The sequence below is a fragment of the Pongo pygmaeus genome, chromosome 23 (genome assembly GCF_028885625.2).
Source record: "Pongo pygmaeus isolate AG05252 chromosome 23, NHGRI_mPonPyg2-v2.0_pri, whole genome shotgun sequence".
Taxonomy (NCBI): domain Eukaryota; kingdom Metazoa; phylum Chordata; class Mammalia; order Primates; family Hominidae; genus Pongo; species Pongo pygmaeus.
This window is the reverse complement of record NC_085931.1, coordinates 36,134,376-36,159,583: the sequence shown is the minus strand read 5'-3', so window position 1 is coordinate 36,159,583 and position 25,208 is coordinate 36,134,376. Positions and strand designations below refer to the sequence as shown.

The 25,208-nt window shown below is 46.3% G+C and overlaps 1 long non-coding RNA gene across 3 annotated transcripts in view; it reads left to right on the top strand.

The window, feature by feature from the left end:
• LOC129022781 (uncharacterized) overlaps positions 1 to 25,208 on the top strand; it is an 87,591-nt gene that overhangs the window by 5,590 nt on the left and 56,793 nt on the right. The gene's annotated exons all lie outside the window — the stretch shown is intronic.

Here is a 25,208-nt window from a genome sequence, read left to right as displayed (position 1 = left end):
GCTTTCTGGGTATTTTCTCTTTTTTTTGAGACGGAGTCTCGCTCTGTTGCCCAGGCTAGAGTGCAGTGACGCGATCTCGGCTCACTGCAAGCTCCATCTCCCAAGTTAACGCCGTTCCTCTGCCGCAGCCTCCTGAGTAGCTGGGACTGCAGGCGCCTGCCACCACACCCGGCTAATTTTTTGTATTTGTTTTTTTAGTAGAAATGAGGTTTCACCGTGTTAGCCAGGATGGTCTCCATCTCCTGACCTTGTGATCTGCCCGTCTCAGCCTCCCAAAGTGCTGGGATTACAGGCATGAGCCACTGCGCCTGGTCGCTTTCTGGGTATTTTCTTATTTGCTCTATTGAAATGTATTTAATTTAATATGTATATTTAAAACATCTGTTTTTAGTTTGCCTTATTGTAATATTTTTTGGAGATTTAAATTTTTTTTTTTTTTGAGACGGAGTCTTGCTCTGTCCCCCAGGCTGGAGTGCAGTGGTGCTATCTCGGCTCACTGCAAGCTCCACTTCCCGAGTTCATGCCATTCTCCTGCCTCAGCCTCCCAAGTAGCTGGGACTACAGGCACCCACGACCACGCCCGGCTAATTTTTTGTATTTTTAGTAGAGATGGGGTTTCACCATGTTAGGCAAGATGGTCTCGATCTCCTGACTTCGTGATCCGCCTGCCTCGGCCTCCCAAAGTGCTGGGATTACAGGCGTGAGCCATCGCACCCGGCCAAGATTTAATTTTTTTTTTTTTTTTTTTGAGTCTTGCTCTGTTGCCCAGTCTGGAGTGCAGTGATACAATCACCGCTCACTGCAGCCTCTACCTCCTGGGCTGAAGCAATCCTCTCACCTCAGCCCGCAAGTAGTTGAGACCACAGGTGTGTACCACCATGCCCAGCTAATTTTATTTATTTTTTGTAGAGACAGGGTTTCACTATGTTGCCCAGGCTGGTCTTGAACTCCTGGGCTCAAGTGATCCACCCGCCTCAGCCTCCCAAAGTGCTGGGATTACAGGCATGAGCCACTGCACCCAGCCTTAATGTAATTTTTCTTGTGGTTAAACTGAAGTGAAGGTTCACGCAAAGAGGAAAGTGGTTTTTAGCCTTTTTGAGGCCTCGAGGGCCCCTTCAAGCATATGATAATGGCTCCTCAAGCATATGAAGGTGACTGGTGGGGGAGGCACAGGCTCCACTCCACCGCATTGCAAGAATCCAGGACCCCGCAGGGCTCAGAGCCCCGCTCCCTGCCTCCTTGTGGGGCATTGGGGGGCACTCACCTTCTGAGTGCCTCAGTTTCCTTTTTTGTAAAATGGAACCAGCTGATTCCAATCTCTATGGCCTCTTCTAGCACAGGGCTTCACGTTTTTCTTCCTTCAGGATGCTGAGGCCTCTGGACCGCTAGGGATTGAGGGTACCCCCAGAAGAGGTGCTGCTTCTGTGCCCTTACTCGCCCTGCAGCTCCTGGCTCTTTTTTTTTTTTTTTTGAGACAGGAGCCTCACTCTGTCGCCCAAGCTGGAGTGCAGTGGCACAATCTCGGCTCACTGCAACCTCCGCCTCCCTGGTTCAAGAGATTCTCATGCCTCAGTAGCTGGGACTACAGGTGTCCGCCACCATGCCCGAATAATTTTTGTATTTTTAGTAGAGACAGGGTTTTGCCACGTTGGCCAGGCTGGTCTCGAACTCCTGACCTCAAGTGATCTGCCTGCCTCGGCCTCATAAAGTGCTGGGATTACAGCCGTGAGTCACCGTGTCCAGCCTGCCTGGCTAGTTTTTAAAAATTTGTTGTCGAGATGGGTGTCTTGCTTTGCTGCCCAGGCTGGTCTTGAACTCCTGGCATCAAGCTATCCTCCCACGTCAGCCTCCCAAAGTGTTGGGATTACAGGCATGAGCCACTGTGCCCAGCCTATTTTATTATTATTATTATTATTATTATTAAATTTTATTTTTTCTCACTATTGCCCAGGCTGGCCTCCAACTCCTGGGCTTGAAGGATCTTCCTGCCTCAGCCTCTTGAGTAGCTGGGACTGCAGGCATGTGCCACCACACCCTACTTTGTACTTTTACGTTTATATCTTTGCTCTTGTTAAAAACCAAGTGCTATTTCATAGTACACAGGTACACTTTACAGCATTTACTTGATTGAGTTTTTCCGGGCTTCATTGCTAGTACAAGGCATGCTTACTCGTGTGTCTCTGCATGTGTGTGTTTTTATAGGAAACATTCCTAGTCAAAGAGTGTGTCCATTTAGATTTTTAAATATATTGATGCCAGGCACAGTGGCTCACCCCGGTAATCCCAGCACTTTGGGAGGTTGAGGCAGGAGGATTACTTGAGTCCAGGAGTTCGAGACCAGCCTGGGCAACATTGGGAGACCCCATCTCTACAAAAAAATTAAAAATTAGCTGGGTGTGATTGCACACTCCTGTAGTCTCAGCTAGCTGAAAGACTGAGGTCGGAAAATCTCTTGAGCCCAGGAGGTCAAGGCTGCAGTAAGCCATGATCATGGCACTGCAACAGATCTAGCCTAGGCAACAGAGTGAGACCCTGTCTCAAATACATACATACATACCTCCTAAAAAGCTGTACCAATTCATATCTGCAAGCATCTGTGAGAACACACACATTCCTATTTCCTCTCTGATGCTGGCAATTACCAGATTTTGTTTTTTTGTGTTTCCTTTGGTCCCAATTTGGTTAAAAATTATAACGCCTTTAGATTTGCACAACCCTCATTTCTGGTTTATTGGTATTTACTTTTCTGCAAATTGCCTACACTTATCCATTTTTCTATTGTTTTTCTTTCTTTTTTTGAGACAGAGTCTCGCTCGTCTCCCAGGCTGGAGTGCAATGGCGCAATCGCCATCTTGGTTCACTGCAACCCTTGCCTCCCGGATTCAAGCCATTCTCCTGGCTAAGCCTCCCAAGTAGCTGGGACTACAGGCATGTGCCACCACCCCCAGCTAATTTTTATATTTTTAGTGGAGACAGGGTTTCACCCTGTTGGCCAGGCTTGTCTCGAACTCCTGACCTCAAGTGACCCGTCCACCTCCCAAAGTGCTGGGATTACAGATGTAAGCCACCGTGCCTGGCCTGTTTGTCTTTTTCTTACTGATTTGTGGGAGGTCTTTATTTGGTGTGGACTTTCTTTGTTCTGTTTGTTTCACATTTCACTGCTGGTCTGTAGCTAGTCCTTCATCCTTGTTTCTGGTGGTACATTATCTTAAAGGCATTAAGAAGCTTCATGTAACCACAACTCTATCTTTTATGGCTTTTTTCCTATCCCTTGTTCCTCCACCTCCAGATTATAAATATATTCTCCATTATTTTCTTCCAGGAGTGTTACTGTTCTGTGTTTTACATTCAGACATTATTCTGATTTTTTTTTTGTATATGGTATGAGGTAGGGGTCTGGCCAGTGAATAGGGAGTTGTCCAACACCTTGGTGGGATGATCCATCCTGTCCATTCATTGAAAATGCTGCTGTTTTATGTGTAGTGTCCACAGACACCTGGGTCCTGATTCCAGACCCTTCCCTGTGCTCCACTACCTGTACTGGAACGCTGCTGTCTCCATCTCTGAAGCATCAGACCATATTTTGAGATCAGTTGCCCAAATTCCAACTTCACTGTCCTTTTCAAAAGATGTGTTGGCTCTTCTTGCATGTTTATGCTTTTGTGGTGAACTTCAGAGCCATCCTGTCAGGTTCCACCCTTTGATCTCTTGAACTGGGGATGATAAGTGGTGATATCCAACAGGTGTCAGAGGGCTGGATTTTAAGTGGCCTCCGATGAGCTGGCAGTCTCAGGCTGTGGAAGTGAGTTCATCTGCTGGGTGCGATGGAGCCAGCCTTGACATTTGCGGGTTTTGCTGACATTTGTGGAGGGCTGTGGAGGTGCCCTTTGTGCCACCTTGCCCAAGCCACTCCTGCTGCCCAGCTCCCTCCTGTGTCTGCTCAGGAAAGAAACTCTAATGCACGCTAATTTTAGCATTAGCCCGAGAGCAAATGTAATTACTGAGTTAATTATCACTCCCTTCCCCTAGTTCATCCCAGAGCAAAATGTGGGCATCTTTCATTTCTTCCCTGGGATGTACCCCTCTATTAGCCCAGATGGAGAGGCGGTATGTGCCTGGCAAAGCTCTCAGGAAATTGCTCAATGGGGCATTAATAGCTATCCGAGCGCATGGCCCTGGCCGGAACATGCCAGCCCGGGTGCTGGGTGCCCTCCAGGCTCTGGCCACCTTGGGTTTTGCCCCAGGAAGGAGCAGGCTGTCTCCTCTAGGGGACCTGAAGCTTAATGTCCTCACTGTATGAGGTAGTTTTGGAGCAAGACATGTTCTGGGGCTTGCTTCTGTGGGTAAAGGCCATTTCTCCACACTTTTCCCCAGAGAGAACTTGGTTCCCAAAAGGAGCCTGGATCCGGGTGTGGCTGTGCTGCCCTGGCCTCCTCCTCACTTCAGCTGGAGCTTCCAAACTGACATCCACGCCTGTTCCTTCTCAGCACTGTAGACACAGGCCCCAGCTCTGCCCCCGCCCAGCCGAAAGCCTGCCCCCCACACTCCCCTCTGCTCAGACCCCCAGGGCTCTGAGGCTTTACCCACAGGCCCTGCAGATTCAGATTCTGTCATCAAATTCAGAGCTAATGACATCAGCTTTTACTTGGTCTCCTTGCTTTCTAGAACCTCCCCTTTGCCCATTTATCTTATGCTCTGGCAAGATTAATTTTTCTCCAAGTAGTTTTCATCATGTCCTTCCTTTTCTCAGACAGTTGTGCCCATTCTCCAGCGTCTGAAGTTGGAACTTTTTGGCCTGGCTTGCCGTGCTTCCCTGAGCAGGCCTGCCCATCTTCTGCCCCTGGTGTGGGCACTTCTCTTGCCAGACCCGTCTGTAACCTACCATGGTCCACCCAGCCTGGGAGGGCCTTGAGGACAGGGCCTGTCTTCGTCTGTGCCCTTCTGCCTCTAGTGTGATGTCTGGTAGATGATCAGTAACTGTTCTGAGGCCACCCAAGGGCTCATCTGTCCAGGGAGCAGATTTTACCCATGTTTACCTCCTCTGGCTTGAATTCTGCTAGAGCATGAGCTCCCTCTGCCATCCCCAAATTTAGCCCAGGTTGTAGAACACCTGTCTGGCTATGTGACAGAAAGCTTCTGGGCCAAGTATGAGGACCCCCATGGTCGGGCAGTAAGAGTCCATATTTCTGGGGTGTGGGAAACCCAGTGCACCAAAGGGACTTACTTGACCGTGAAGTCCCGGGTCCATGTGGTACCTACCGACCTCCCATGGCCCAGACTGTATGAGCTGTCACTGGGCAGGGGCTTGGGCATTTGCATCCTTCACTTGGCATTCTTACCATTTTTAAAAACCTTTATATAAACATTTTTAATCATGCAAAGGGAATTATGGAATAATAAGTGTTTATATTAAAAAGTTTTGGTGCTTTTGATTTATTTATTTTTTGTGACAGAGTCTCTCTCGCTCTGTCACCCAGGCTGGAGTGCAGTGGCGCGATCTCGGCTCACTGAAAGCTCCACCTCCCGGGTTCACGCCATTCTCCTACCTCAGCCTCCCGAGGCACCCGCTACAGGCACCCGTCACCACGCCCAGCTAATTTTTTTGTATTTTTAGTAGAGACGGGGTTTCACTGTGTTAGCCAGGATGGTCTTGATCTCTGACCTCAGGTGATCCACCCACCTCGGCCTCCCAAAGTGCTGGGATTACAGGCGTGAGCCACCGTGCTCGGCCTGATCTTGATTTCTTAATATTCCTTTCCAACAAAAGGAACCAATTACATGATAATCCTAAATAATAAAAAACTATTAGAGCTGATAAATGAAATAAGCAAAGATGCAAGATACTAGATCATCACATAAAAATTAGTTGCATTTCAACATATTAGAAATGAACAATTGAAAAGGAAACTTTAAAAGTTCCATTTACAATAATATCAAAAAGAACAAAATACTTAGGCATAAATTTAACCAAGAAGGTGCAGTATTTATATATTGAAAACCACAAACCACTACTGACAAAAATTTAAGAAAATCTAAATAAATGAAAAGACATGGCCGGGCGTGGTGGCTCACTCCTGTAATCCCAGCAGTTTGGGAGGCTGAGGCAGGCAGATTACCTGAGGTCAGGAGTTTGAGACCAGCCTGGCCAACTTGGCCAAACCCCATCTCTACTAAAAATACAAAAATTAGCCGGGTGTGGTGGTGCGTGCCTGTAATCCCAGCTATTCAGGAGGCTGAGGCAGGAGAATTGCTTGAACCTGAGAGTTGGAGGTTGCAGTGAGCCGAGATCACACCACTGCACTCCAGCCTGGGTGATGAGTGAAACTCCTTCTCAAATAAAAAAAAAAAAAGGAAAGAAAAGACATTTAATGTTCATGGATTCAAACACATAATATTGTGAAGATGGCTATATTCCCCCAGATAAAGCTACAGATTCAACAACATTTTTGAAGAAATGGAAAAGCATATGCTAAAATGCATATGAAATTGCAGAGGACCCAAAAATTTAAAAAGCTCATGCTTCCTGATTTCAAAACTTACTACAAAGGTACAATAATAAAAAAAAAAACTGTGGTATTAATATAAAGACATATAGATAAGTGGAATAGACTTGAGAGTCTAGAAATAAAATTATGCGTCTATAGTCAAGATCATTCAATGGAGAAAAGTTTCCTCAGCAAATGGTACTGGGAGAACTGGATATCTACATGCAAAAGAATGAAACTGAGGCCTGGCGCGATAGCTCATGCCTGTAATTTCAACACTTTGGGAGGCCATTGTGGGTAGATCACTTGAGCTCAGAAATTCCAGACCCAACTGGGTAACATGGTGAAACCCTGTCTCTACTAAAAATAGAACAATTAGCCAGACGTCGTGGCTTGCACCTGTAGTCCCAACTACTCGGGAAGCTGAGGTGGGGAGATCACTTAAGCCCAGGAGGTGGAGGATGCAGTGAGCCAAGATCATGCCACTACACACCAGTTTTGGCGACAGAGCAAGACCCTGTCTCAAAAAAAAAAAAAAGGAAGAAAAAGAAATTGGACTCTTACCAATACATACACAAAAACTACATGATATACAAAAGTTAACTGAAAATGAATCAAAGAGCTGAATATAAGAACTAAAACTCTAAAACTTTAGAGGAAAACATAGGCATAAGTCTTTATGATCCTGGATTTGGCAATGATATTTTTTAGATTTGACACGAAAAACACAAGCAACAGAAGAAAAAAGTAGATTAATTAGACTTCACCAAATGTTTTGTAGATGGTGCATAAAAGCACATTATCAACAGAGTGAAAACACAACCTACAGAATGAGAGGAAATATTTGGGAATCATATATATCTGATAAAATTATGGTATCAGAATATATAAAGAGCTGTAAGTACTCAACAACAAAAAGACATAATCCAATTAAAAAGTGGGCATATGAATACAATTGAATATACATTTCTCCAAAGAAGACATAAAAATGGCCAACATCAAATGAAAAGATGTTTAATGTCATTGGTCAATAAGAAAATGTGGGCCGGGCGCAGTGGCTCATGCCTGTAATCCCAGCACTTTGGGAGGCCGAGGCAGGCGGATCATGAGGTCAGGAGATCAAGACCATCCTGGCTAACACGGTGAAACCCTGTCTCTACCAAAAAATACAAAAAATTAGCCAGGTGTGGTGGCGGGTGCCTGTAGTCCCAGCTACTTGGGAGGCTGAGGCAGGAGAATGGCCTGAAACCAGGAGGTGGAGCTTGCAGTGAGCTGAGATTGCACCACTGCACTTCAGCCTGGGCGACAGAGCTTAACTCCATCTCAAAAAAAAAAAAAAAAAAAGAAAAAGAAAATGTGAATTAAAACTACAAATTGCTGCCACTTCACACTCACTAGGTTGGAAAGAAAGAGCAAGAGAAAGGGAAAGAAGGAAGGAGAAGGGAAGGGAGGGAGGAAAGAAAGGGGTGATTTGGCAAGGACTTGGAGAAGCTGGGAATGTAAAATAATGCAGTCACTTTGGAAAACAGTTTGGTGAGTCTTCAAAAAGTTAAACAGATGACCTAGCAAGCCTATTCGTAGAACTATGCCTCAAAGAACTGAAAACAGGCATCCAAACAAATATTTAATACTTGTACGTAAGTGTTCATAGCACCATTATTTACAATAGCCCAGAATTGGAGACAAATAGCCATCAAGGAATGAACAAACAAAATGTGGCACATCCACATAATAGGATTTTATTCAGCCATAAAGAGGAATAAAGTATTGATACATGTTACAACATGGATGAACTTCAAAAACATTACACTAAGTGAAAGAAGCCAAACACAAAAGATCACATATTGTATAATTCCACTTATATGAAACATCCAGAGCAGGTAAATCCATAGAGAAAGAAAGCCGACCAGTGGTTTCCAGAAGCTGGGGAGAGGGAGAAATGAGGTGTTGACTGCTTGTTGCACACAAGGTTTCCTTCTGGGGTGATGAAAATGTCTTAGAACTAGATAGAAGTGGTATTTGCACAACATTGTGAATGTACAAAACATCACAGAATTGTACACTTTAAAATGGCCAAGATTAATTTTTTGTGATGCAGATTTTGCTTCAATTTTTTTTTAAAAAGGAACGAATATATATATATATAATTTTTTGGGACAGAGTTTCGCTCTTTCACCCAGGCTAGAGTGCAGTGGCGTGATCTCGGCTCACTGCAACTTCCGTCTTCCGGTTTCAAGCGACTCTCCTGCCTCAGCCTCCCAAGTAGCTGGTACTACAGGTGCCCGCCACCATGCCTGGCTGATTTTTGTATTTTTAGTAGGGACGGGGTTTCACCATGTTGGCCAGGCTTGTCTTGAACTCCCGACCTCGTGATCCACTTGCCTTGGCCTCCCAAAGTGCTGGGATTACAGACGTGAGCCACCGTGCCCTGCCCTAGTACTTCTTGATTCAAAACTTGGCCTGGGGCCCAATACGGTGGCTCAAACCTGTAAGCTCAGCACTTTGGGAGGCCGAGGCGGGCAGTCAGGAGTTCCAGACCAGTCTGGCCAACATGGTGAAAACCCGTCTCTACTAAAAATACAAAAATTACCCGGGCGTGGTGGCACACGCCTGTGGTCCCAGTTACTTGGGAGGCTGAGGCATGAGAATCCCTTGAACCTGGGAGGCGGAGGTTGCAGTGAGCCAAGATGCCTAGATCCTGCCACTGCACTCCAGCTTGGGCAATAGAGCAAGACTCCATCTCAAAAACAAAGGAAAAAAGAAAAACAAAACTTGGTCTGGGAAGGAAAAAGATGAGCCAGAAAGTAAAAGAGTGCTCAGAAAATGACAGTGGCATGCCAAGGACACAGGATCCATCCTGAGGGAGGACTATTCTTCAGTTAAAGACTTATTTATTTTCAATGAGACTATAATTTTGCTTTTAAGCTACATTAGCAAAATTCATTTTTCAAAAACACCCACTGTGAATGTGAAAGTATATTATTAAGCATTTTATATCTAATTGTAAACTTTTTTTTTTTCAAAAGTCTTGCTTTACATTTGTTAAACTGAATACAACTTTTGGATAATTGGATAAAATTGGGTAATTTTAAACATTACTTTCTACACTTGAAACGTTTATTTAAAAAGAAAAAAAAAGGACACAGGAACCAGCTTGAAGGGGTTCCCACTAGCCAAATCTGGGACAATTTGAACATCAAAATTAATAGTGTTTGTCAGGGCTGGCTTTGTGGGCCTGCAACCAGTAGAGTCACACAGGACTTGGCACTCAGAATTTTAATAATGTACAGTCACTGCCTTAAAACCCTTTATCATTTTACCTTTGAATTTGTGGTTTCTAAGTGAAGTCTGATGGCACGATGGAGCATGCTGAGAGCCTGGAGCCTCTGATGACACATGGGTCTGAGGCCTGCTGTTGCCCACTCCCTACCCCTGGTCCCGTGGTCCCTGCCCGGCTTTGCATTCCCTGCCTTGCTTCAGAGCAGTGACTGGGTCACCTGGGCTGGGGGAGGCCCACGTTTTGTCATCGCCTTCCACCCTGGCAGAAGCCTAGGCATAGATAGGTGCAAGAGGGTTCAGGGTTGGGCCCATATCCCAGGGCACTGTCAACCTAAAAAAAAGCCATAAAAAAACTCATAATTATCTTACCTGTGAGTAAGCAAAAAGGATAATAACCTGGGATGCACAGTTATAGCAAGCCACAGATGCATCCAAAGAGGGTAGGGTAAAGGGAAGTCTTTATCGGTAAAAGCAAGAAGTTCATGTAAGCTGCTTAGAAACAGTTTATTGGTACCAGAGGCTCAAAGCCAGAGTTAGTAGTAGATCACTGGTAGAGAAGCCATTATCGGGCAGGTCTTCTTTTGAGATCATCTTATCTGAATTTCTGCAGTCCTAAAAAATGTCTAGTACGAAATTGTGGCTCGGCACAGTGGCTCACACCTGTAATCCCAGCACTTTGGGAGGCCGAGGCGGGTGGATCACGAGGTCAGAAGATCGAGACCATCCTGGCTAACACCGTGAAACCCCGTCTCTAGTAGAAATACAAAAAATTAGCCGGGCGTGGTGGCAGGCGCCTGTAGTCCCAGCTACTTGGGAGGCTGAGGCAGGAGAATGGCGTGAACCCGGGAGGTGGAGCTTGCAGTGAGCTGAGATCGCACCTCTGCACTCCAGCCTGGGAGACCAAGCAAGACTGTCTCAAAAAAAAAAAAAAAAAAATCATGTCACAGAAATATGTGCATGTGTGTGAAACACGCAAGCCATGCAAAGCACAAAATGCATGAAGGAGATGAGAGAATTTCCTGTGGGTTATTGCCTGGAAACAGCTTTTAGCTTTAGACATGCAAGCATGAGCTCCTCTCCTTTGTGCTCTCCTGGCTTCAGTTTGTCTGGGTCTGAGTAGAGTGGACTTTATCCTGTATCTGCAACTTTCATAGCACCATGTGGTGATCAAGAAGGCAGTTTCCCTCCAGTAATCTGACAGTAGCACAGCACATTCTGCAGGTGATTCAGCTAGGGCCTCTTACCAGTGCCATCCAACAATCCAGAACAAACCAGCATGGAGGGTACAGTTCCCTGGGCTTTGTCCATTTGCATCGACTGGAAAAGCCAGTTCATGAAAAGAGGAAATTGGCTTCCTTGTCCCTACCCAGGGCCCTGCATTTTCATTTGTGCTGGGCCCCACAAATTATGCAGCTAGCCCTGATAGTAGTAATGGATTGTAACACATGAAATTGGAATACTGAGGGTACTAAATACACCCCAAATCCCCCCACTTTCTCCTCCCTGAACAAAAGGAAGCAGGAAGGCTTAGGGTACACCTGTGTCTGTGTCTGTGTGTGCATGCATGTATGTGAGTGTATGGGTACTCACACATGGATACACAGAAAAAAAAATCTAAAAAAAATTCCTTTCCTATTTGTGACCCCATATCTTTTTTTTTTTTTTTTTTTTTTTGAGACAGGCTCTTGCTCTGTCACCCAGGCTGGAGTGCAGTGGTGCGTTCTCGGCGCACTGCAACCTCCACCTCCCAGGTTCAGCCTCCCGAGTAGCTGGGACTACAGGTGCACACCACCATGCCCAGCTAATTTTTGTAGTTTTTGTAGAGCCACCACGTTAGCCAGGCAGGTCTCGAAGTCTGGCCTCAAGAGTACTACATTTCTAACAGAGTTCTATTTCTAATAGAGTTGCTACATATATGTCAAATATTTATCTAATACATATGCACATATTACATGCATATGCATTTGTACGAATGTGTTTTAGGCACCCAGGTCTCACTGCTTGCCCAATAACAAAGTTCTTCCCTGTGGACCTCTACTTCCCCATCTGTAAAATGGGAGACTTGATCCCCTTCATCCCTGATGGATTATCTGAGTCCATCTCATGTAGAAGGTGGAGGCAGACACCTACTTTGCATGATTTGTCCTAAATTTTCACCTCCCTGTCTGCAATCCTGCTGGAAATCCCATTAGTGACCCCATCCACTATCCTCTTTGGAAATGTCCTTATCCCTAGTATGAATATCCCTAATTCCCTACAGTTTTCAACCTGGGGTGATTTTGCTCCCAGGAGACACTTGGCAATGTTTGGATACATTTTTGGTCATCACGTGTTGGGGGTTGCTACTGGCCAACTGGCTGGTAGAGGCCGGGGGTGCAGTTAATATCCAGCAATGCACAGGGCAGCCCCCACCACACATCAAGAGGAGTGAAGTTGATTGCGAGGCCGAGGAGGGCAGATCGCTTGAGCTCAGGAATTCAAGATGAGCCTGGGCAACATGGAGAAACACCATCTCTACAAAAAATAAAAAAGTTAGTGAGGCATGGTGGTACATCTGTGGTCTCAGAGACTCAGGAGGCTGAGGCAGGAGGATCACCTGAGCCCAGGGAGGTTGAGGCTGCAGTGAACCCCGATGGTGCCACTGTACCCCAGCCTGGGTGATGTGAGACCCTGTCGCAAAAAAAAAAAAAAAAAAAAAAAGTTGAGAATGAGTAGCCTTGCCTAGAATGAAAGCATGTATTGGATACTTTTCTTTACACTCTCTAGACTGAGATGGTTGGAGCGTTCTGGTAGTACCCAAAGTAGGAGGAAGCATTACAAGTTTAAAAATGGAGAAATTATGTTTTTATGCAGCAGCTGGGCACCAGGCTATGGATTCATCACTTTGTAGGCTACATGTCCTGCCAAGCAAGCCAATGCACCCTGTTTCCAGATGAGAATGTTGAGACGAGGTTGGTTAAGACACGCAGTTCTGAAGAGTTATTGTAACAGATTCTGGAGTCTGTGCTCTGGAAGGGAGGAATGGGGGTGGCCACTAACTCGAGGAGGGGGAAGCATTTGTGCCTGAACAATGAGTTGTTTTCAGATAAAGAAATTGGCACATGTTGAGAAAACAAGACAAGCTTTTTACCGAGTGCTTGATTTTTCATTAGCATGACAGGTGTCTCCATGGCCTCGTGCTTGGATGTGACTAATTCTAAGGAGTCTTTCCTGTTGGTCAAGTCCTAGTCTCTGGGTTTGACCACTCATTCATTCATTCATGTGATATTTCATTCATTCAATAAATACCTATCAAGCCTCAACTATATACTGTGCTCTGTGGATATACTGAATGCAAAATCAGGCCTGGCCCTTGCCCTCATAGAGCCTAGGAAAAGAGATGGAAATGAAATCAAAGAACTAAACAAATACATATAGAGCAACATGTGTGATTAGGGGTTCCAAAGAGAGGTGAGCAAAGCAGAAAATTGCGCATCAGAAGATTGGCCTGGCCACTGAAGCCAGGGAGGATGCTGGGCTGAGATTTGAAGCCTGCATAAGGGGGATAATTACGTCAGGTGTGGTGGCTCACGCCTGTAATCCTAGCACTTTAGGAGGCCGAGGCAGGCAGATCACTTGATCTGTCAGGAGTTTGAGACCAGCCTGGCCAACATGGTGAAACCCTGCCTCTACTAAAAAATACAAAAATTAGCTGGGCATTGTGGTGTGCACCTGTAATCCCAGCTACTCGGGAAGCTGAGGCAGGATAATTGCTAGAGCCCAGGAGGCGGAGGTTTCAGTGAGCCAAGATCATGCCACTGCACTCCAGCCTGGATGACAGAGCGAGATTCCATCTCCAATAATAATAATAATAATAATAATAATAATAATAATAATAATAATGATAGTTAGGCAAACTGGGGGAAAATATGTTTCAGGAAGAGAAAACAGCATGTGCCAGAGTCCTGTGGCTGGAGGACTCATCAAGGGTACACAGGATAGAAAAAAAAAGTTTATATACATGGTAGGAAGCTGAAGAGACAAAGCAAGTGCTGGTCCACACAGGTCTTTTGAGTCAGTAATTAGGATTTGTATTCAGAGGGTGAAGGGGAGCCATGGCAGGTTTAAGCAGGAGAGTCTCATGATCAGATTTGCATTTTGAGATCCCTCTGACTTCTGTGTGGGATTTGTAGGGGGACAGAGGGAGTGCAGACAGACCTGTGAGAAGGCTGCTGGGGTTGTGTGAACAAGAGAGGATGCAGGCCTGGATCAGGGGATTGCTGAGAAGTGTGTGAATTTAACAGAAACTCATTAGCTCAGATGGGTGATGGAAGTTCAGGAGAGCTGCATGAAGAACTCATACACCCTTCTTTTGGGATCTCCTTCAGGGCTGCCCTGCCAAGGCTCCCAGATGCCCGCGGCCATCACCAATCAACTCCCCTGCTCGAGATGGGGAGCAAACATTTGGTTTTAGGAAGCCACTATTGTGGTGGTCTGCGGCTCCGACCTGGGCCTGGCTTCCAGCCCGGATTCCCTGCAGAGCCTGTCCGGGGCAGCCACAGGACGCCAGGACTCTCAGCCCTGCACTCAGGGGGCTTCAAAGGCCACAGCAAAGGGGAAGCCCAGAAAGAGCTATTTCAGGCTTCCTATTTCTAAAGCCACGGTCAGGGTGCCCTGCCCACTACCACCATTTCCAGTACTGGAAGCTTCAAAAACTTCACCTCCCTCCAGCCCAGCACCAGAGACAGGCTCCGTGCACAGGGCTGTGCAGTGACCATGGGCAGCCAGGAGAGAGGCCTCCAGCATGGGTGGAGGAGGTTTTGGAATGCTGTGATGCAAGAAAAGCCAGAAAGGTTGACCACCCTGGGTGGGATAGAGCCCTGGGTTCAAACCCGGCTTTTTCATTTTCCACCAGCATGGCCTTGAGCAAGTCATCTCCCCCTTTCTGAGCCTTAGGGGCTCCCCTAGAAAATGGGAATAAGCCACAGGTCATAGATGGAAGCGTGAGGACATCAGCCAGCAATCACTTAATAAATGCCTCCTGTGAGCCTGTCATGGTACGCGGTGGTGGTGACGCAATGGTGAACAAGATGTGCTTCACTGAGCTTTCATTCTAACAGGGAAACCAACATTAAAGAAAAATTGAAGGCTGGGGGCCGTGCCTCATGCCTATAATCCAAGTGCTTTGGGAGACTGAGACGGGAAGATTGCTTGAGCTGAGCCCAGGAGTTTGAGACCAGTCTGGGCAACATAGCGAGACCCCACCTCTACAAAAAATAAAAATAAAAAATTATCCGGGCATGATGGTGCACACCCGTAGTCCCAGCTACATGGGAGGCTCAGCCAGGAGGATCACTTGAGCTCAGGAGATCAGGGCTCAGTGAGCTGTGATGGCACCACTGCTCTCTAACCTGGGCAAGAGTGAGACCCTATCTCTAAAAAGAAGAATATAGTTTGCCTCCTGAATATATAATAATGATGAATATAAAGTATGCCTGGAAGAAAAGGAGGATTTGACCAATATGTGGACCAATCTTTTGGACAGAAACTGCTATCTTGGGAAATGGCAGCGTGAGCCACCTGGTTGATGTTTCCTAATTCCTGGATTAATGGAGAGAAAGAAAATTTATGCCCAATCCACTCAATGTTGCCTTCTTTAGTGAAAAAAAGAATAACTTTATGAAGAAACAGCATTAACTATAAACTGGTCTTGGAAAATGAACATATCACCCACCTATTTTCATGAAAGAAAGATGCAGAAAGGTGAACAACTTAAAGAAATACAAAACCCATAGGCAATGGTAGCCAGGTGCAATGGCTCACACCTATAATCCCAGCACTTTGGGAGGCTGAGGCAGGAGGATCACTTGAACCCAGGAGTTCAAGATCAGCCTGGACAACATAGCAAGACCCTATCTTGGCAAAGCAATGGTTCTCAAACTTGGGTTTACAGCTGGGACACCCCTCCCTCCCAAATTGTGATTCAGTAGGTCTAGGGTAGGACTGAGAACTTGTATTTCTTTTTATTTATTTATTGAGACCCGTTCTCACTCTTTTGCCCAGGCTGGAGTGCAATGGCGTGATCACAGCTCACTGCAGCCTTGAACTCCTAGGCTCAAGTGATCCTCCCACCTCAGCCTCCTGAGTAGCTAGGACTACAGTTGTGCACCACCACACCCAGCTAATTTTTTATTTTTTATAGAGATGGGGTCTTACCATGTTGTCCAGGCTGGTCTCGAATTCCCGGCCTTAAGCGATCTTCCCACCTCAGTTTCTCAAAGTGTTGGAATTATAGGCCTGAGCCACGGCTCCTGATCTGAACTTGCATTTCTAACAAGATCCCAGGTGATGCCAGTGATGCTGGTTTGTGGCTCACCCACTGAGAACCGCAGCTTCAGGGCAGCTGGGAATACCTTTGGGGATTCACTAATATGAGCCCTGCTTCACTGAGTCTCTTTTCTCACAAGAGGAGCCAGGAAGCCCTCGACAGCCTCTTAGGGGCAGAAGGGTCTGGTTTTCAGCTTCGTGCTAGGAGGAGCTTGGGGCAGCCTCTGAGCTCCTTCCCATCCACATCCCCAGCCAGCTGCTTTATCACTTGGGAGGTGATAGTCTACCTGCCCAGCACCTCAGTCCCACCTTGATAGAAACCAATTCTGTTGCTGCAGCAGAAGATGGGTGGAGTGGAAATCCATATTCCAGGGGATTCTGAGGCAGACATCCCATCCTGAGCACGCATGGTTCTCCCCACTGGATGAGATCTTATCTGACAGAGAGAGTGCTCCTCTCCACCTGTGTTGTTTTTAAACCCTCCCCACCACTCCGCTCACCTGGGTTGTCTCTGCTTTGAAGACTCACCCCTAGTAGTTTTCTTATTTCAGCCCAGGGTGCACCAAAAAAGCAAGAAAAGTTTTGTTCCTCCCATGTCAATGTCCTGAGACTCACTCCACAGAATGATCCTGTTTTCTAGAAAAACTTGAAACACCCCAGAGGCCAGCAATGGCCAAGGAAGTGCAGAAAACCCCTCTCCTAGGGTGGATGACTGTTTTCAGCTTCTCCCGAGAGCAGTGACTGCATCTCCACTTCCACTTTCCAAGGCCTCCTCACGGGTGGGGAATTTTTTAGAGTCATTGCCAGTCAGGAGTGAGAGGGACAGAACACAGCACCCTTCCAGGACTCATGATGATGAAAAGAGAAACTTCCTGGAAATTAAAAAAAACAAATAAAAAAACAGAAAAGCACAAAGCAAACAGTAACAATTGCCTAAATGGCCCAGACCACAAACTCACCATTTTTAATAATCTGGCATGTTTTCCAGTCTTTTTTCTATGTGCATACTTTAAAAAAATTATGTAACTCATATATCAAAATCATTAGCATTCTGTTTAGAAAATTGGATAGCAGCTATGTTAAATCTTTCTGAAAAAACAAACATTATGTTTATTTGTGTCTATTGCTGGATAAGCTAATGTCAGCAAACCATGGCTTGTAGGACAAATCTGGCCGAATACTTCATTTTATACAACGCACAAGCTAAAAATAGTTTTTACATTTTTAAATGGTTGGGGAAAAAATCAAAGGAAGAAACTCAAGTGTTCTCACTCATATGTGGGAGTTTAACAAGTGGATCTCACAGAGGTAGAGAGTAGACTGGTGATTACGGGAGGCTGGGAAGGGAAGGTGGGGAGGGAAGGATGAAAGAGAAGTTGGATAATGGTACAGAAATACAGTTAGGTAGAAGAAACAAGTTCTTGTATTCAGGCCAGCCACAGTGGCTCATGCCTGTAATCCCAGCACTTTGGGAGGCAAAGGCAGGTGGATCACTTGAGCTCAGGAGTTTGAGACCAGCCTGGGCAACATGGTGAAACCCTGACTCTACAAAAAATACAAAAATTAGCCAGGCGTGGTGGCACGTGCCTGTAATCCCAGCTACTCAGGAGGCTGAGGTGGGAGGATTGCTTGGGCCCAGGAGGTGGAGGTTGCAGTGAGCTAAGATTACGCTACTGCACTCCAGCCTGGGCGACACAGCAAGACCCTGCCTCAAAAAAAAAAAAAAAAAAAGTTCTTGTATTCAATAGTACAGCAGGGAAATTAGAGTTAACAATAATGTCTTACAGATTTCACAATATCCAGAAGAGGAAAATTGTGTTGAGTAATGTCCCCAACACAAAGAAAAGATAAAAGATAAATGTTTGAGGGGATGGGTATCCTGATTACCCTGACTTGATCATTACATATTGTGTATGTGTATCAAAATATCACATCTACCCCCAAAATATGAACTAATATATTTTTAAAATATAAAAAGTAATAAAAATATTTGCGTAATACATGAAAATGAAATTCAAATTTCAGCATTCATAGTTTTACAGAGGTACAGCCACACCCATACATTTACCTACGGCTGCTTCTATGTGATGCCAGCAGGGTTGAGTAGTTGCCGGAGACCATATTGGCCCCCAAAATGTGAAATATTTACTACCTAATTCTTTACAGAAAAACTTTGCCAACACCAACTCAAAGTCTGGTTGGTGGTAATTGTTTGTTACCAATCTGCGATGAGATAAACACAGAAATTGAGAGTAAGACTTTAGAAACTTTTGGCTGGGCGTGGTGGACTCACCCCCATAATCCCAGCACTTTGGGAGGCTGAGGCAGGAAGATCTCTTGAGGCCAGGGGTTCAAGCCCAGCCTGGGCAACATAGTGAGACACCCCCGTCTCTTAAAAAAAAAACAAGAAGAAGACAACTTTTAATAATTTGACAGTCTGTTTTAATTATTAATTAAAAAATTTAAAATTGGGGATGATTGCTGTATTTTTCATTTTGCATTTCCGGTAACTGATTTTTGCTGTATTCTACTAACTTTTCAGTCCATAAGGGATCAAAAAATGTGAAACACAAAAACTGATCCCTCACTATAGATAATGTGCGTTTTAAAAACATTCTTCTAAATACCAAATATTGTTCTGTAACTTGCCTGGTTTTTTTTTGAGACGGAGTCTCACTCTGTCACCCAGGCTGGAGTACAGTGGTGCAATCTCAGCTCACTGCAAGCTCTGCCTCCCGGGTTCACGCCATTCTCCTGCCTCAGCCTCCTGAGTAGCTGGGACTACAGGTGCCCGCCACCACGCCTAGCTAATTTCTTGTATTTTTAGTAAGAGACGAGGTTTCACCGTGTTAGGCAGGATGGTATCGATCTCCTGACCTTGTGATCTGCCCGCCTCAGCCTCCCAAAGTGCTGGGATTACAGGCATGAGCCACCACACCCGGCCCTTTTTTTTTTTTTTTTTTTTTTTTTTTACCTCCGGGAATGTTTCTGAGATATGTCCATGTTGAATATGTAAGGTCTTGTGTATCCCTTTTGTCTGTTGCATGATGATATTATTGCATGCTGATTATTTACTCATTCCCCTTCTCATGGACATGTAGGTTATTTCCAGTTTTTTGCTAGCGCAGACAATGCTGCTCTGAGCATCCTGAACCTATCTCCTGGTACAGATGTGGGAGAGATTTTCCAGGGTAAACACCCAGTGAAGAAATAGTTGGGCCTCCAGATTTCTGCATCTTCAGCATTGCTAGAATCTGTCAAATTCTAATTTTGGCAAAGTGATGGCACCAATTTACATCACTGCAGAGGCACTTTAGAGTTTTTGTTCCCCAATCCTTGTAAACATTTTGTATTGGCTGATGTCTGAGTTTGGGTTTAAAATTCTTAGCTTTGAGCAAGCTTCAGACATTTTTAGGCATTGAGGAGGAGGCGAGAGGTTTTACCTTTTCCCCCTCCCTCCTGCTGTATCTCCAATTTCCTACAGTTTTACCTGCCTGCCCCCTCCGAGCTGACCTGGCCTGGGGCTGCACCTAGACCTGATTTTCATAAAACCTCCCTCCCGGTTCTCGTGCCCACCCCACAGCTCAGCATCTTGGGTTCTCTCAGCTCCACTACCTGGGGGCTGCCCTAGGAGGGAGCAGGAGTTCCTGGCAACAGGTGACAAGGTAGGCTTGACAGGCAGGCTCTTTTGCTTTGTGTCTCTGGTACATGGAGCAGTGGCAGCATGGGAGAGATTCCCCAATTACTATTCAATGAATGAATGAAGAGCGAAAAGGCAACTAGGCTGTCATTTATTGAGCAAGTACTTCGTGTCATGTCAGTGACCAGGTGTCTGAGAATTACCAGTGGAATAAAAACCACTGTATGGCCCTTGGTCAGATGAGGAAACAGGGTCTCAGAGAGGTAAGGTCATTTGCCTGCCGTCACAGGGTCAATGAGTAGGAGATCTGGGACTTGACTCTAGTCCTGCCTGACTCCAGGGGCCTCTGGCTCCAGTGCCGGACTTGGGGCTGTTTCCACTGCCTCTCTTAGGGCTGCCCTGTGGCTTCCTCCCCGTTTCTGCCAGGCTCCAGCCCACTTCCCAGGGACTACTCTGGCTGCTGAGTCCAGCTCTCCAACACCAAGAGCTAGTCCCCCCTGAAACCCAAGGCTCATACAGATGGTCAGGTGGACCCTCCACAGGCTTAGAGACAATGTCTGTCCACCTTCATAAGCCCACCTGCTCCAGCTGCCCGTCCCTCCACCACATCAGGCTAGGGGATGAGGTTGGGGCCTGGCTGAGTGGCTGCATCTGGGATTGAGCCGACCCTGGGGACATGACAGTGAGGAGGAGAGGAAGGAGAGAAGGTGGAAGTTGGAGAAAAGTGGGGCTGCAGAGCAGGAGAAACCATAGGACCAGGAGGAAGAGCAGGAAAAGGGCAAAGAAGAAGAGGGAAGCAGAGGAAGGGCAGCAGGAGGAAGATGGGAGTGCTCAAGAAGTTTATAGGAGCCATTGGTTTGGATTGAGCGCCTGCCCTAGGCCCCACAGACCAAACCAAAATGGAGTTACTCGTGCTGATGTGCCACACCAGCAAGCCCAAACCAAGGTGTTTGCCCTGCCTTCCAGTTTCAGCCGATAGGAGAACGAAGTTCCCCAGGATTTAACCTTTACAACGAAAGTAACTTTGAAGGGACCATTCTGCTTTTTTGTTCTCTGTGTCGTCTTCTGCCCGTTGCCGTCTGTAAAGAAATCTCTTCTGTTCAACTCATCTGGACACACATTCTATTTTACAGAATGAGGTGTTGCCCAATTCTAGATTGGCAAATAGAAGTCAATTAAAAGCTGGGCACGGTGGCTTACGCCTGTAATCCCAGCACTTTGGGAGGCCAAGTTGGGTGGATCACCTGAGGTCAGGAGTTCAAGACCAGCCTGACCAATATGGTGAAACCCCCCTTTTTACTAAAAATACAAAAATAAAAATAGCCGGGGGTAGTGGCATGTACCTGTAGTCCCAGCTACTCGGGAGGCTGAGACAGGAGAATTGCTTGAACCCGGGAGGTGGAGGTTCCAGTGAGCTGAGATCGTGCCACTGCACTCCAGCCTGGGTGACTGAGCGAGATTCCATCTCAAAAAAAAAAAAAAAAAAAAAAAAAAACCAAAAGTCAATTAAGGCCTTTAAACTAAATTTGTTGTAATTTTGTGACAGGAATGAATGAGTGAGTTGGTGAATGAACATGTGGAAGGGGTTTCCATCCAGGCCATCTGGCAAACTCGTACTCTTCCTACAAAGCCCAAGCCTCCTCCTCCAGGGAGCCTTCCCTGCTCCCACCCCGACCCCCACAGCCACCTCTGAGCACTTCTCACACTGCGCTCCTTTACCCAGGGCCTTGCTGTGTGCCTGGCTCTGCCCTAAACTTCACAAGCGTCATCTCCTGGACTCTTCACTGCAATCCTCTGAGCGGCACTATTATTGCTCCCATTTTAGAGGAAACTGAAGCACGGAGCGGTTGCTCTGTCACCTACCTGAGTGGAGGGCTTTGCTCCACGGCTTCCAGTGACATCGTGAGTGAGAGAGCGCTTCGGAATCTTGGAATAACCTTCCTAAAGCAAAGAATGGTTGGTGGATTTGATTTTTTTTTTCTCCCCTTCCCAACAAGTTTTGGAAAGCAAGGCTGCAGAAAGATACGGGACTCTAGAGGCCTGCCCAGGCACTGTCAGCGGCCCAGGGGCAAGACTGTCTGAGCTCCGGGCTCTCTGAGCCTCAGTTTCCCTACTGAGGGAGGCGAGGCGCGGAGGCCCCGCCCAGCTTGGGCTGCTCGCCTGTGACTGACGGCGCTTGCCTCCAATCAGGGCCTGCGCAGCTCGGGACGCCCGGCCGGGAGCCCCGAGGATGACGTTTTGCTGACACCTGGTGGCTGCAGGGGGAAGTGTCGCCTTGAGGACGGGAAGAAAGGGTCAGCAAGGACGGACAGGGCACTCTCTAGGAAGGTCCCCAGGAAGGCTGGAAATCCGAGGTCAAGGCTTTGGCAGGGTCGGGTCCCTCTGGGGGCTGCGAGTGAGAATCTGCTCCGTGTTTCTCTCGTAGCTTCTGGTGGGTGACCGGCAATCTCCGGCACGCTTTGCCTTGCAGAAACATCACCCCATCATCTTCACATGGCATTCTCCCTGTGTGCGTGGCTGTCTCCAAGTTTCCCATTTTCATAGACACCAGTCACATTCCATTAGGGGCCCACCCTACTCCAGTGTGATCTACTCTTAACTAATTACATTTGGCCGGGCATGGTAGCTCACACCTGCAGTCACAGCACTTTGGGAGGCGGAGACGGGAGGATTGCTTGAGGCCAAGAGTTTGAGACCAGCCTGGGCAACACAGTGAGACACCCCCACCCCCCAATCTCTACATAAGATAAAAAATAAAAAAGTTAGCAGGTGTGGTCACACACGCCTGCGGTCTCAGCTTCTCCAGAGGCTGAGGCAACAGGATCACTTCAAAGCCCAGGAGTTGGAGGCTGCAGTGAGCTATGACTGTGCCACCACACTCCAGCCTGGACAACAGAGTGAGACCCTATCGCTTAAAAAAACTGCACTTGCGATGACCCAGTTTCCAAATAAGGTCACATTCTCTAAGGTACTGAGGATTAGGATTTCAGCATATGAATTTGGGGGGTTCTCATTCAACCCATAATAATCACCATTGCTCTACTCTCAAACTATTACAATCCCCCCAGAGTGAGAGCTTCTAGGGGCAGGGAATCTGTCTTACTTTGTATCCCTACTCTGCCCAGTTCCAGGAGTGAAACAGGCACTCAATAGGTATTGGTTGAAGAATCAATGAAGAAATGGATGAGAGTAACATTTATTTAGCACTTACTAGTTTCTACCTTTATGATAATCATTTTAAGCACTTTAACAAGGTTTTCAATGTGCCCCCACATCTCTGCATTCCAGCCACCACCGTGCCTTTGTGGAGTTTCTCAGAGCTACCAGGCTCCTCCCACCACAGGGCCTTTGCACGTGCTGCTCTCATCTGGGACACTCTTCTTTGGCTACTTTACCCCTGCAACTTCTACTCCTCCTTGAGATCTCAGCTCGAGTCTTTTCCTCAAGGAAGTAGCTTAGACTTGTGCAGATTCTGTTTTTTTAACTTTTATTTTAGGTTCGGGGATACACGTGCAGGTTTGTTATAAACTGGTGCCATGGGGGTTTGCTGTAGATTATTTCATCACCCAGGTAGTAAGCCAAGTATCCAAATAGGCACTCAGTGGGTATTGGTTGAAGAATGAATGAAGAAATAGATGATAGTAACGTTTATTGAGCACTTACTGGTTTCTTTTTAAAACTTATTTATTTATGTATTTATTCATTTATTTTTGAGATGGAGTCTCACTCTGTCACCCAGGCTGGAGTTCTGTGGTGCGATCTCAACTCACTGCAACCTCTGCCTCCTGGGTTCAAGCAATTCTTCTGCCTCAGCCTCCCGAGTGGCTGGGATTACAGGTGCCTGCCACCACACCTGGCCAATTTTTTGTATTTTTAGTAGAGATGAGGTTTCACCGTGTTAGCCAGGATGGCCTCGATCTCCTGACCTCATGATCTGCCCACCTCCGCCTCTCAAAGTGCTGGGTTTACAGTCATGAGCCACCTTGCCCGGCCTTTTTTTTTTTTTTTTTAATATTTTAAGTTCTGGGATACATGTGTGGAGCGTGCAGGTTTGTTACATAGGTATACATGTGCCATGGTGGTTTGCTGCACTCATCAACTCGTCATCTAGGCTTTAAGCCCTGCATGCATTTGGTATTTGTCCTAATGCTCTCTCTCGCCTTGTCCCCCACCCCCTGACAGGCCTCGGTGTGTGATGTTCCCCTCCCTGTGTCCATGTGTTCTCACTGTTCAACTCCCACTTATGAGTGAGAACATGTGGTGTTTGGTTTTCTGTTTCTGTGTTAGTTTGCTGAGAATGATGGTTTCCAGCTTCATCCATGTCCCTGCAAAGGACATGTACTCATTCTTTTTTATGGCTGCGTAGTATTCCATGGTGTATATGGAGCACTTACTGGTTTCTACCTTTATGATAATCATTTTAACCACTTTAGCTCATTCAACAAGTTTTTCCACTTTTCCAAATATGGGGGGATGCTTCTAAATGGAGTCCTAAAAGGGCAAGAATATCTAAAACATTCCTGAAGAAGAATCATGTTATAGGGCATTGGTCCCCAAATGTTTTGGCACCAGGGATCGATTTTGTGGAAGACAATTTTTCATGGGCTGTGGGCAGGGGACATTAGATTCTCATTGGAGCATGCAACCTAGATCCTTTCCATGTGCAGTTCACAATAGGGTTTGCACCCCTATGAGAATCTAATGCCGCCGCTGGTCTGACGGGAGGCGGAGCTCAGGCTGTAATGCCCACTTCCTGCTGTGTAGCCTCCATTCCAGGCCACGGGAGGCCTGGGGGTGGAGGGCCTATAAAATCACCCCACCTGTGGGGAAGGGGATAGATCAGCAAGGTGATATTGCACCACAGTGCAGGAAATGGACCCCTTCATGAATGATTTTAGGACACTGAACGTCCAAAGTGGAAAAAAAAGAAAAAGAAACTAAATCTCTACCATACACTACATACAAGAATCAGCTCCAGAAGGATTAAGAACGCAAATGTGAAGAGCAAAAGTTTTAAAAGTTTAGGGAAAAAATATATATTGGAGAATTTCTTTGTAACCAGGGATTAGAAAGAATTTTTTCAAGGTTGGCCAGGTGCAGTGGCTCACGCCTGTAATCCCAGCACTTTGGGAGGCCAAAGCAGGCAGATCACAAGTTCAGGGGTTCAAGACCAGCCTGGCCAACGTGGTGAAACCGCGTCTCTACTAAAAATACAAAAATTAGCCAGGCATGGTGGTGCATGCCTGTAATCCCAGCTAGTCAGGAGGCTGAAGCAGGAAAACTGCTTGAACCAGGGAGGCAGAGGTTGCAGTGAGCCAAGATTATACCACTGCACTCCAGCCTGGGCAACAGAGCAAGACTCTGTCTTGGGGGAAAAAAAAAAGAAAGAATTTCTTCAAGGAGATTTGAAAGGCATAAACCCTAAAGGAAAATATTCCTGTTTGACCACATTAAAATTTAAAATGTCATCAAGAGATACCAAAAACAAAGTGGCAAGA